This window comes from Lissotriton helveticus, chromosome 2_1, assembly GCF_964261635.1.
Source record: "Lissotriton helveticus chromosome 2_1, aLisHel1.1, whole genome shotgun sequence".
In the NCBI taxonomy this organism is placed as follows: Eukaryota; Metazoa; Chordata; class Amphibia; order Caudata; family Salamandridae; genus Lissotriton; species Lissotriton helveticus.
In genome coordinates this window covers 1,414,398,654-1,414,412,316 of record NC_136059.1, presented here as the reverse complement: position 1 = coordinate 1,414,412,316, position 13,663 = coordinate 1,414,398,654, and the positions used below count along the sequence as shown (strand labels likewise).

General features: G+C 43.2%; 1 protein-coding gene across 2 annotated transcripts in view; it reads right to left on the bottom strand.

Annotated features, from left to right (window-relative positions):
• Positions 1-13,663, bottom strand: part of THAP1 (THAP domain containing 1) — a 67,131-nt gene that overhangs the window by 45,272 nt on the left and 8,196 nt on the right. The gene's annotated exons all lie outside the window — the stretch shown is intronic.

Sequence of the window (13,663 nt, the reverse complement as noted above, 5' to 3'; positions counted from 1 at the left end):
CATGAAAAGCAGGCTTAGCCAAATTAGCCACCGCACAAATCCTAGTAAACGCATGTTGCAAGTTTATCTTATTGAGATTTCCGCTGTCATATTATCGTGAGGTTGTCACTTAGATGCTACCTGGTGTCAGAGTAGGATTTAATATATTCCCACCGAGTATCGAACAGTATCCACCAAATACCTTTACATAGATCTATTTCAGTGTGTAACAGTCAGATTTTATCTGGATAATGATTTTTTAAAACTAAGTCTGAAATGATGAGCAGCATTTTTTATTATTCTATTTACACACAAATACGTGTTTGTAGGCATTGAACGCTCTGAACCCTTGCCTAATTGCCGATGAAAGAAAGTAGAAGCAAAACAATTATAACCACCCCCCAGTACAGCAGTGTTTGCTGTAAGCAAAGCTTACGACACCAGTCGAAGACTAATCATGAAGGAAATTGTAATAATCCAACGCATGTTTTGCATTTATGAACTTGTTTGAAATGACAGCCATTAGCACAATTTGTGCAATCACCTAACGCTCTAAATAGATGTTTCTATTACCCAATACAATGGCACTCTTTTGACCAATAATAATGGTGAAAGTCTGAGCTACAATGCTAGAAGATTCCAGAAAGCCCCAAAACCTTGCAACAGGCTGTTTCTTGATCGAATAAGCCATTTTACGGTTTAGCTCGGAACATACATTATTTTATGGACAGAAGTATAATTATACAATTGATACTGTTGTTGTGGCAGACACGTACGGGAAGTAAGCGTGGGGCACACGGCATTAGTAAACATTAGGAAGTGCGGCCCAAGGTAGAGCAGTTCTGGAGAGGTAGCGCCTATAAAAATAAAGCTCAGGTTTCAGGGCGGAATGAAAAAACAGAGAGGTTTCTCGCCAACATGTTTAGTCATCTCCAAGCACGGCAAGAGGAGCCCGCCTTTCATGCTGGCACCAAGCGTAGCATGTAATGATCTGTGCACAGAACGGACAAATGGGAGCGCGGAGGCATCTGTGATAGAAATCTGGCCTTGCTTCACTTCTCACGCATAAAGGGATCATTCAGTCGAGGCTGCCACCCACTTCACGTTGACAGCACAATTCCTGAGCAAACAAGCCCCTATGTTACACAAGCTTGTGTGGCCCGGGAGGCTGGCTGCCATTCATAGCGTTGGGAACATGGTGGAATAGGAGATCACATATATTTCATGCAAATACACACAAGTTGATGCAGGTTTGCTGCAATCTTGCCCGGTAGCTCAAGCCGTTTCCGAACCGTAAAAGAAACACATGGCTGGGCAGGACTGCCCGGGACTGCCTGCTTGAGGGCAGGGCCACCAGCACAGACAGGAAGTGGACGGGAGCTTACCCCGAGCTCATGTGAAGAGATGGGAGCAAGCGTGTGACCCAGCGGGGCTCCTGTGCTAAGGGAGAGCCCCGCCTCTTGCTGAGCCTGCACCGCTGCCGCGAGGAGTTTGGGGAGAGAAGCGGAGAGGGCTTGAGGCACATTGCTGGTACCTGCCCCTGCCGCCTACCAACCCATGCAGCCGCCACCACCGCGGGACGAGAGGCGTCTGACAGACCCGGTGAGGGGGGCCCCAGTGTTAGTTTGTGAAGAGGGGGGGCGTCGGGGCCCATTGCTGGTGCCCGCCCCCCTAGTGAGGGAAGCCCCGTGTGTGTGGTGTGGGGGTGGGGGTGTGTGTGTGTGTGTGTGTGTGTGTGTGTGGGGGGGGGGGGAGTGTGTGTGGGTGTGTGGGTGTGTGTGGGTGTGTGTGGGTGTGTGGGTGTGCGCGCGTGCGTCTGTGTGTGTGTGCGTGTGCATCTGTGTGTGCGTGTGTGTGTGCGTCTGTGTGTGCGTGTGTGTGTGCGTCTGTGTGTGTGTGTGTGTGTGCGTCTGTGTGTGTGTGTGTGTTTGCGTCTGTGTGTGTGTGCGTCTGTGTGTGTGTGTGCGTCTGTGTGTGTGCGCGCGCGTGTGTGTGTGTGTGTGTGTGTGTGTGTGTCTGTGTATTATCCACTTGCTCGGAATCGGAGACAGGAGTTGTGCACGGCATGTGGGTGAACGTGCGCGCTAGCATGGGGAAATCGCCTGCGCGTGCCCATCCCCTGTCTCACATTCCCAGGAAGTGGATAACAAAAGAGGCTTCGCTGGATGCACCGCTTCTCGCTGCTTACACCAGCTCGACCTAAAAAAGTTGTAATCCTTCACAATCATCATTGCCTACATCATAGCTACTTTCATTGGCATTAGTAACAGCATTTTTCCCAGTAGGAACGCAAGAGCCACTTTTTCTTGCACCTTAAAGGATTCCTGAATGCTCCTGTTTGTGGTTAAGATATATTGTGGAGACGCTGAACTTGTTCAGAAAACGTTTGCATACTTTACGCTCTCATTAGTTTCCTGTTAGAGTGTTTTTATTAGTTTATTAGAAAAGTCCTCCTTACTGTTTTACTGTGTATCATAATATATTAAAGGCCGGTTTCTAAGTAGCACGTCATGCAGCAGCTCTTGCCATGTCCAAATAGTAGGTTTCACAATTACCTAATTTAATGCTAATCAGTGTATCAACTTCGGAAGGAGAAAGGCTGACATAATTTTGCTGGTAGTCGAACACTTGTCCTTAAGGTCAGAGGAGAAGAGTGAGCATCTTGTTCTTGCTCAAAGAACTAACTTCCAAGGATGCTGAAGCTGGAGAAGCTACCCATTTTGGATCAGTAAAGAAATTTTGCAAGGCATTAGAATCCCCCTTCTAGTGTGGTCATCTGTATACTCGTTCTCTACACAATATATAGCAGCACATCGCAATGGCACTGTTATAGGTCAACAATGATTCAAGGACACGTGGAATCTCTGCAACCGTTTACAGAGCACTACTGGTTGTCCCGAAGGTTTCAATCAAAGTGTTATGGTAATCAACAAATTTCAATTAAAAAATTACACATTTGCAACCAATGGTTTTTCAGAAAGTTTCTTGCTGAATTGGTATTTACAAGAATTATGAATTACACGAGAAACAAATTAAATGTGCACAAAGTAAATGAGACCTCCATAAGGTCTGATGGGACAATCATTGTACATTTAAAACATAAAGTCACATGTTGCCCAAATGGTTGGAATACAATATCACAACAAAACCCTATGCATTTCGGGTAAAGGAACCCTTCGTCAGGGAAAATATTTAACATCCAATAGCATTCAATCACACGGTCTTCATTTGCCTCCGGCCGGAACAAACATTAAATGGGTATCAAAAATATGTAATAACTACATCGTTACAAGATCAAGAAATCTGTTTTTGCATCCACTGTGAAATTCAGTGTGCCACTTCCACATGTGTCACCCACGCAGAGTGTACGAACGAAAACATAACTCAGTGATTAAAAATAGATAGGAAAGTGCCACTGTTTCATGAGTGACGCGTGAGTCTTCCCCGAACATTATGCGTTTGTGAAACGGCAAAAAAAGATGTGTACGAGTAAAACTGAAAATAAAGTACTGTCTAAAAACCAAGTGATATGTGAAAGATAAACAAAACGTGTCTGTCGGTTTTTAAAAAATGGACCATACCGATAGTAAATACCAGCGATGTCCCACACCTGAAAAGCAAATGTAAATGGCGGCGGGTCCGCTCAAGAGCACGATAAGGCGCGCTTACCCGAGTATCCCCCCTTGTGAACCCAAAGATAGTGATCTTACCAGAGGATTATGTTAGAAGGTCATGCCTGTAAAAATGACAATTGTACTCAAGTTAAAAACTTGAAATTTGTTGGAGATTACAATAACACTTTGATTGAAACCTTCGAGACAACCAGCAGTGCTCTGTGAAGGGGTGCGTGATTAGGTGTGCAGGTTGACACATTGTCAGACAAATGCAGGAGCATAGCTATCCCAAATGGATCAAAGCTAGCACAGGTCTAACTCGCTCAACCATGGACACATGCTAGAAAGCGTTATTTTGGATGCCTACACAAAATTGTAATAATAGAGTCTATGCACAATTTGACCTGTAGCGTTGTCCCTGTGTAATCAGAAGCACAATATCGTACTACACTTTAGAGGAGCACAGCATTGTAATATGAACAGTTTACCACTTATGTAAATACACCTGAGATTTTTCCACCCATCTAGACTGACGGGGAAATGTTTCAATCTATCCGAACCACTGATATGATTTTCTCAGTCGTTAAACCTAGAGTTTAACCACAATAACCATTCCAATCATTATATTTGGATTGACCATGCTAATAAAGACATAAAGCAAGTGTATGCAAATAAGATTAGATATCATTCTAAAAAGATACAGAACACCATGAATGGCCAGACCACGTCTCCTCTGAACTGCTGGGTATAGCCAGAAGAGGATTAGGAGCACTCGTAGTACTTACTATAGTGTTGTGAGATTATGTGTGCTAGGACCCTTGCGGTTCTGGGCAGACTAAATAGAGGAAGTACCTAACTTGCTGGGATGGTTTTTAATAGTTAGGACGTAGTCAGAGAGCAGAGCGCGTATGTATGCTGAGGAATAAAGATGGACAATCCATAGCTCTGTGTGTGTGTGTAGGGTTCATTTGCACGCTCCCAAGCTAGAGAGGACGCTATACTTACTAGTCATGGAAATCAAAGAGGGCTAAAAATCTCATCCATTTCGTAGCCTAAGTAGGGTGATCATGCTTCACTGCAGTACGCTTACAGCCTATTTAAAAAGCGAAAATTTGCACTGCAAATTGCCTGTCCTTGTTTATCTGCCCCATGTACAAGGACTGCAATCTGTTGCATGAACAACAAAGCCCTCTATACTGGGTGGTGACTATAAAAGTAGTATCTAGTGAGAATGCCGGAGTGGTTAATTTGCCCATACGTTGCCGATTGGAGACGTCTCTGTTGTGTGTGGCTTAGTAATATTTTTGACTTGCATGGCTTAGTTGGGCATTCTGAACAACAATGCATCATTTTGTGGAGGGGCGTGTACCATGCATAACTACCCGAGCCACAGAACCCCTACACAATGCATGCACAAAACTCTTTCTGTCGCGTTTCCCATTCTCTTGTCTTCTCTTCCCATTACCACACAGCACCCAAAAAAGGCTTCAAATGAATATTAGATACGGAGGACCAGGGTTCTTATTTACTGACCGACCTTAGTCCTGGGCCTCGACCTTTAGCCCAATAAACTACCAGCAGTTCCTATAAATCAGACCAGTCAGGGGATTAATAAATTAAATCCCTCCAACATGACAAATGTGTTCGTGTTGAGGCAGGAGATGCTCAGTGAGAAGACTTCCTGACATGCCTACGCTTATTTCCTTTATTGTAATTAAAGTCTTATTTTTACTACAATAATAAACACTGCTGGGACGTAATCTTGATCCATAAAGAAGTGTTATGATTTGCCGTGGTACAGATTCAAAACTTGCTGGTGTTCACAAACATTTTTAAGGTTGAACTTGGAAAGCTGCATCTGTGGTAGATTTCAAGTTGTGCTCCAGGAAAGGCGTTGTGAAATTCTGAATAACCAACTGCAGCATTTACACTATCATAGTTATACTTGGTGTAAAGTTAGGCCAACTGAACTGCCAGCAATTTTGTAAAACATAATGATCTGGGGGGGGGGGGGCACACTTATTCCACAGAGAAACCCTTTTCCATACATAACCATGAACTCTGGGGGTGTTCTATTCCACTATGCACCCCCTACAAGAGATTACTTCTGCAATTGACAGTTGCACATCTCTGTGCATTCCTCATAGCATTTAAATTTGGAGCGGTGTTTGTCAATGCCCACACATTCACGTGCCAAGCCAAGAGATACCACTACTCTAATCACAATTCAGAGGCTACCTGCACATGCTAAATAGCTCTTTAAAATACTCTCTGCATTCCAAAATCACATTGCATAGCTACTGACGTGCTCTGTAGCTCCTTGGCAGCTCCCTTTGATACCAAAAGAGGCTTATCTTAAATCTTCCTTCCTCTTCAAAGCAGGCAGAACAATTCCCAAACTGCAAACCTCGCAAAATCATACTACCTCCACAACTTTACTCCTTTAAACTGCCAACTATAAAATAAACCAACGACCTAAGCAAACCTATAAACTTAGAAGGGTTCATCACAGAACCTTGCCTTCTCAATTAATATGAAAACATTCTTCAAGAAAACTCTGATACCATGCGAGCCAAAGTGCTCATCAATTCATCCATATCAATTCAAAGGTTCCTGTGCGATTACAAAGTATTTTACTTCAAAACCATAATTTAAAAAAAGCCAAGGACGTGACCAAGCAGCACGCAGCCAAGGTATCGTTAGTATTCGAGAGCAGACTACCCACAGCTGATATAAAGACGAAGATATATAATTGCGAAATCCTTACTCCACAATATCCCAATGGTCCAGTCAACCGATTTGCTCAATGCCATTCACTACTCAAGCAGTTGTCCCACAGGGGCAACAATCGCTCCTCTCCTGTTTTCTTAATACATGACCTCATTTCCAAACCATGTAAACTACTTCGAGCACACCTGATACCACAGTCCCCAGAGAAATGGCTTGACAACTGGTGTTCTTGTCCATGCATAGGCTAAGGTGTGGAGGAGTTGCATATTCCCTCTTCATGAACAAGATCAGAGACCAACCCATGTTCCTTCTTACCCAGAGCAGGCATGAAGCAATACCTATGAACGAAAAGCCTGGCATTGCTTGTGCCAGCTGAGTGCGATGAGCAGCGATGGTAAGTGTGATAAGTGAGTGCTCTGAGAGGTCACTGGGTAGCAATGGTGCGACTGAGGTGAGTGATGAAAAAGACATGTAATAATGGAGAGTCTGAGGAGAGGTGCGCCCGTCTCCACTAGGACAGCTCAGCTGTCTTATTAGCTCCTTTCTTAGAAACCACTCAACACTGCCCCCCACCACTTTAGCAGTCCAGCCCTTCTCATGTGAGCTCTCCCAGTCCCTCACGAGTGGAGCATTTCCAACGCAGGTTCACCGGACCGAACAATATGGAAGGGAAGCAGAAACATAAGCTATGTCTGGGGAAACACACAGATGAGTGTGAAACTTGCATTTTAGGGCTCAGATAGAGCCACAGAGGCAGCAAAACAAACGTGATTGCGGAGATTAAATGTGACAAGGCTGTCTGCCTTTTTGTGACATTTTGAGTATGTAATGCAGTTTGTGCATGGGTATTTCATCCTTAGTGCAGTGTCTCCCAATGCTGTGTTGCACAACTAGTCTATGCAACCCTGGCCCTTGGAACACTTTTCAAACGGTGACGCACTAAGCTCTCTGCACAAGGCCAGCACAGATTGGCTATACGTCACCTCTTTAAGGACCTTTTGGACTTTTTTTTTGGATAATCCACCTTTGAAACTAAGGTGGATTATCTTCAGGTGGGACGGCGTGGCCTTCCTGTCCTTGTGTATGTCAACTACGCTGTCTTGATGGGCAGAACTGAGAAAGGGCTCCAAACGTTGCTCAACTCCCACTTTGTCCAGGACTTGATGGTTAATAACTAAATCCTATGTGATGCAAGTGGGGTCCCAGGCGAGCAAGTCCTATATTTTTAAGGTCAGGTCTTCTCCGGTTCCTAGGACCAGTGTCTTTTCCTATCTGGTGTTACTGCTGGATGCCAAGATGAATTGGGGGTCTTTAAAAACTCGCAACAAAAGTGATTTTTTTCGGGCAAACGTGGCTATTTTTAAGTTCGTCTCTAGATTAGGTAAAAGACCGGCTGACGGAATATTACAGATCTATTGGCTAAGTGTCTTGGTAAAGTGTTGTATACGGCAGTGAAATCTGGGGCCATGCTGTTCTTGATGATCTTCAAATCACTAAAAACATCTTTTTCAGACATCTTTCAGGGAGGGGTTCCACCACCTTTATCGGCCATGAAGAGCTTGGTATGCGCTATCTCACTGATCTGTTGGCCTTCCGCCCCTCTCCTATTATGGTTAGAAATTTGGCTTGGCAAGGATACCTCATCAAACAAAGCGATCTTAAAGGATTATATGGCCCTTTACCATGCCTTCCATATCCCATGGCTCTAAAACATAAGGATTGGTTTGTGAGCATGTGGAGAGCAGATCTTTAATTTAATCAAAAATCGAGAAACAACAAAGACCTGGTTTGGATCAAGGAAGCCTTTTGTAGACAGAATTGAGTAGTTAGGGAAGAAAAGGAGTTAAAGAAGCCCAGTGTACGTCGTTTTATCATCATCATCCTCATCACAAGCTTTATTTTGACATAAAAAGTCATAAAAGCAACATGGAGCAAAGATAACATAGCCAAAAAAATAAGTATAGGTAAAAGTAGATCAAATAATATACACTTGATTAACCTAAAATATAGTTAAAAAGTAGACAGTATTTCATCATTTTGTTTAAACACAGTGCAATACATGGGGAGACTTCATTTCATTTACTTGCGCTAGTTATCAAGAATTAAAACGAAGTTAAGTGCTTGTGCATGGTGATATTAGCAGGGATGCTGTTGAAGCTTAGAGGTCTTAGCTTTTGCCTGAGCAGTGGAAGCTATATCTTTCTCGCAGGCGCTTTCCACCATATCAGCCAAGCTTGCCCCAGGTACTTTGCTACACAGCAGGATAAGAAAGGTCTAGCATCTGATTTGAGAATACGGAGTGCAACATAGTGCTCGAGTACCAAGTTGCCTACAAATCGGGCTCAGCCATATTTTCCATGATGTTTTGTACGCTGGGCAGTCGAACGGTAAGTGGGCAATACTTTCCACTGGGGTTTTGCAACTAGGGCAGTGTTTTCCATTACTTACGGACCATTTTGAAATGCATGGAGAGCATTCTGTCTCTAGGTACTTTCATTAAATCGAGGTAAGGCTCGTAGTATCTGCTTAGTTTATAGGAATAGAACTCAGTTGTCAACTTGCCCACATTGGGTCTACTGATCTCTCGCTGGTCCACCCATTCCCAGTACAGGCGTTTAAGAACTTCTCTCCTTGGGGGCTCTTGACTATCCAACAGCCGCAAAGCCCGATTGTAGTTAACATTTTCTAAATGTCACGTATCCAACCTATTTCCTCCCCAGTGTCGAGGCTTATAACTAGGGCTCCCGGTTTTATGGTATTTATTTTTTTAACATTTCCGTCTGTATTTATCCATATTTATTTTTTGTCTTTTTATCTGTATATATCCGGATTTATTTTTGTCGCAAACAAAAAAAGGACGCTGCAACTAGTATTTTTCCACATTTATTTAAATAGTCTGTGCACACAGTTTTTTATAGGTTAAGCTATATGTATATATGCTCTAAATTAAAGAAACACAATACAATGTGTGAGAGTCTATTATAGACATTTGGAAGACCAATGTTGTGTATGTTTCATACAACTTCCACAAAAAACTTTTCTATTCGATCAAAACAGGACCTGCATATGTGAAATGGGAGGGTGTTGCAGAGATTACTTGCAGTAATATTAGTGTCAGCGGCTGCTGTGTTACAATATTGAAAAGACTCTCACAGGCCAAAATAAACACATTTAGAATTTAGATAAGTGCACATGTGCACTTTCCGTGACCTGGCCAAAGATGGCATGAAAGAGCTGTCTACGTTCTTCATATATTACAGATATTAAATGCCTTGTTCTCCTTATTATCAGTTCCATGCTTCTCTCTGTGGTGCGGGCTGACTATCCACAGCTGAGAGAGTTAACTATTTCCTCTGAAGCAGGGAGCTCTCATTTCAGAAATACATTTCAATTTAAGGCCTGAAGGTATCCCGAAGCTAATGCTGCCTAATGTGTTTATGCCACCGGACTTTCTGACCTTTTTGGGTCACATTTATTTCTGCCAGTCCTACATTTGCGCAAAGTACTCGCGCTGCTAACACCATCCCCCGCCTCCTTAAAGTTGAACTGCGTAGAGGTGCAAACCGTTATATACAAGTTCACCTCCATCCCCACCTTTTCACTTCACTGTGACTTAAAACAGACTGCTGTGCTGGCGCAGCGCTCACTACAGAGCCAGAGCTCCGGAGATGATGAATGATCAGCTGATTTGCTAAAAGAATGTTACAGGCACGTCATCAGGGCTGTGGGGGCAGGTCAGAGGCAAGAGCTCCTAGGAAATGTTTCCCCGCGCCTACCAAAGATTAATGGCCCAGCAGGTGTTAAATTGGGCAGGCATACAAGGCAATCAGGAAAAGGGGCGTGGGGAGGCAACCCTGGGCTGCAGCACAAATCGAACAGTTCTCAGAATCCAATTTGGTCGTATTATTCCGTTTCTATGTATAAATACAGACGGAAGAAAATAATTTTTCCGTCTGTATTTATATGTAAAAATCCGTTTAAACGGAAAACAGGGAGCCTTACTTATAACCTCAGTGAGGGCCTTTGCGTAGGGAGAAAGCTCAGGGGTCCTCCTAATACGGGCCCAAAGGAGAAGGGGACGCAACCAGGCTACATCACTTATTGATCGCCTGCCCATATCCATTAGTAGTGACGTGAGGGGGGTGTATTTTGGTACTGTTATTAGATCTCTTAGGAATTTATATTCTGATCTCTGGAGCTCGTCAAGATTATCGAATCCCCAGACTTCTGCTCCATAGAGGGAAGCGCTAACAGCCTTGGTGTCATATCTCGAGGGCTGGAGCTATGGGCCTGGTATGAGAAAGGCGATGTTCTTTTGCTATTGCACCTGCCTTACGCTTACAGGCCATCAACATCTTGCCTAGGTGGGGTTTCCATGACATTTTTTCAGAGAATCTTACACCCAGGTAATCAAAGATCACGACTAGGAGAGGGCCATTCCTGCATGTCCTATGGGGGTTGAAAGCCATAAATTTGGTTTTGTTGGCATTTATAATCAAACCCCGGTTCTCACAGAAAAGATGGAATCTGTCAGTAAGACGCTGTAGCCCAGCTGGGGTCTTGGATATTAACAATGTGTTGCTGCGAACAACAAGGTTGGTATCTTTTCCCCCTCAGAACAGGTGAGTCAACCGGCTCCTCCAAAAGGAAGTCCACTACTCCGTACACATATAGGAAAAAGAGGGTTGGAGCTAGAACGCATCCCTGCCTTACTCCTCTGTAGCTGGCCCCTTCTTAACCAGCTGGGGGAGGGCTGGCTGCCGCAGATTCTGGTCGATAGTTGTAGGGGATTTTTTACCTTCCTTATGGTATGCGCTTTGGCTTGAGTGATAACCAAGTTAACCCCCTTATCGTCAATGCTTGGCTCCTCGACGGCTCTTCTTGGTTTTTTTTCTAGAGTGGCAACTGACTTGGTTGCCTTTGCTAAAAAAAAAAATAGGGAAGACATGCCCAAGTTGTCCGAGGAATTGATCCTCTGGACATAGATTAAACCTTTTTGTTGTGAGTTTCTCTGAGTCTTTTACGCTGTCTTTTTGAAACTGCATATTAAGTAACTGCAGAACACAATGTTGGCAATAGATAGATGGCATGGATAGAGACTTTTTAAGACTTCATAGATGCAATAGATGAAAAAGATGATAAAAAGATTATAAATTATCTCAGGAACATGGCTGGTGAAGGAGTGAAAGAAGCGATGAAAAAGATACCACAAGAAGATGTAGTGACGTACGAACATATCAAAACAGCCTTGAATGTCAAGTTTAATCCAGTGCTAAATGTGGATTCCAAAAGATACATGTTCAGTCAGGAGCGCCAGAGATCAGGTGAGACCACTGAATAGTTTGTGGAGAGAATGGATGTTCTGGTGATGCACTGTAAATTCAATGGAGTTAATGATGAGGAAGCTACCCGCCTCACAGTAATTGACGGATATCTGTCAGATTCTTTTCAAAGAAGAATGTTGAAGGAAACTGATATTAGAACAAGTCCTCAAGGCTGAGTGCCCTGAAAAGTGTGCTAATCTTCAAGCAACTGACATTGAGGCCGGAGGCGTCCAAAGTGTGTCAGTCATGAGCATGAAAAGTAAGGAGCGGTACAAGGCTGAGGGACACAAGACGATGTCTCCACAGAAAAAGAGAATGTATTAAGGCTGTGGATTGTCATTTGCACACAAAGGTAAATGTCTCACCATTAGACAGACATGATTTGGCTGTGGTAAAGGGAACCATTTCGTGACAACTTGAGGAGTAAAGAGAAAAGTATGTGCGTCACAGCGTGAAAATAAAATGGCTGACCAAAAGCTACCTAAGCAGTGTTCTACGCACTCCCAAAAAGCCAAGTGATCACATCAACTGAGGCAAAACAACACCAAACGAAGTTGATTGTCATATAAATCATTGACAAAGAGTTCCTCATCATCAGTTTCCAGTAAAAGGTACAATGACAATTGTCCAATGTTGATGTTTACCTCAAAAGGCATGAACATGTGTCTGGTCAATTGAGAGAAAAAATTAAAAGTGAAGAAAGATAGACATGAAAAAGCACCAAACACATTCAAACATTGTCTGAAGATAACTAAAAATAAATGGGTGTTCAATACCATTCATAATTGACACTGGTGTGTCGATAAATATCATGCCTAAGGGGAAGTACCAAGAACTGTCTCCGTTACCACAACTTACTAAATCAAAAACAAAAGTATACTCACGAGCTGCTTCGACGTCATTAAAGCGTAAAGGACCCTTTGTAGCTACGATGAACTACAAGAAAAATGTGGTACCAGCACCTATTAATGTACTTCAAGGAACAGCTTCAAGGGCCTGTTTGCGGAGTTTTAATACTCTGGCTGATATCAGAGAACTACAATATAAATGATCATTATAAAATTGTAACTCCATTTCCTTTATTATTTCATTGGCTAGGAAAACTCAAAACAATAAAAGTAAAATTGACGATAAATAAGGATGTTCGTCCAGTTGCTCAAAGATACAGATGAATTGGGTTTCACTAATAAGACGCTGTTGAAAAGGAACTTAATTTGTTAATTAAACAGGACATAATTGAACGCTCGACTGGCCCGACGTCATGGGTTTCTCCCATTGTAGAAGTGCCCAAACGAGACAATGAAGGAGCAGTAGGTATTTGGGTTGACATGCGTCAGGCCAAACAAGGCCACTGAGAGAGAGAGCGAGAGAGACATCCTTGTCCACACATTGTTGATATAACAGCTCAACTGAATGGTGTAAAGTTCTTCTCTCGACTCAACTTAAATAAAGGATATCACCAATTGGAGCTTGAAGCTAAATACAGGTACATTACCACCTTTTCTACGCATATTGGTCAGTTTCGCTATAAGAGATTGAGTTTTGGTGTTTCCTCTATTGCAGAAATTTTCCAAGACGTCATTCGATGTATCGAACAGTCTTTAGTAAATGTATTTAACTATAGTGAGTACGCATTAGTTTTCAGAGCCACAAAGAAAGAACATGACAAAGCTCTCATGTAGGTATGTCGTTTGTTGGCCAATGCAGGCTTAGCTCTAATTTCCAACAAATGCAAATTTCACACAGTGGCAGCTCGTTTGGAATGAGGGTGGGGGGGGTGGATTAAACAAATAAAAAATAAATAAACATACCTTCTACGCTATGCCGCCGCCTCCCCTCTGTCCTTTACAGGTCTGCTACAGCGCCGGTAGCACTCACAACGCTGCAAGAGCAGATTCGTGATTGGTCTGAGCATCCTGTTTGGACGCTCAGGCAGTGCCTGGGGAGGCTGGGCATATTCTTTACAGGGCTGTGCAACACAGCCCAATGGAGGGCATGCCAAGTGTGTATGTCGGT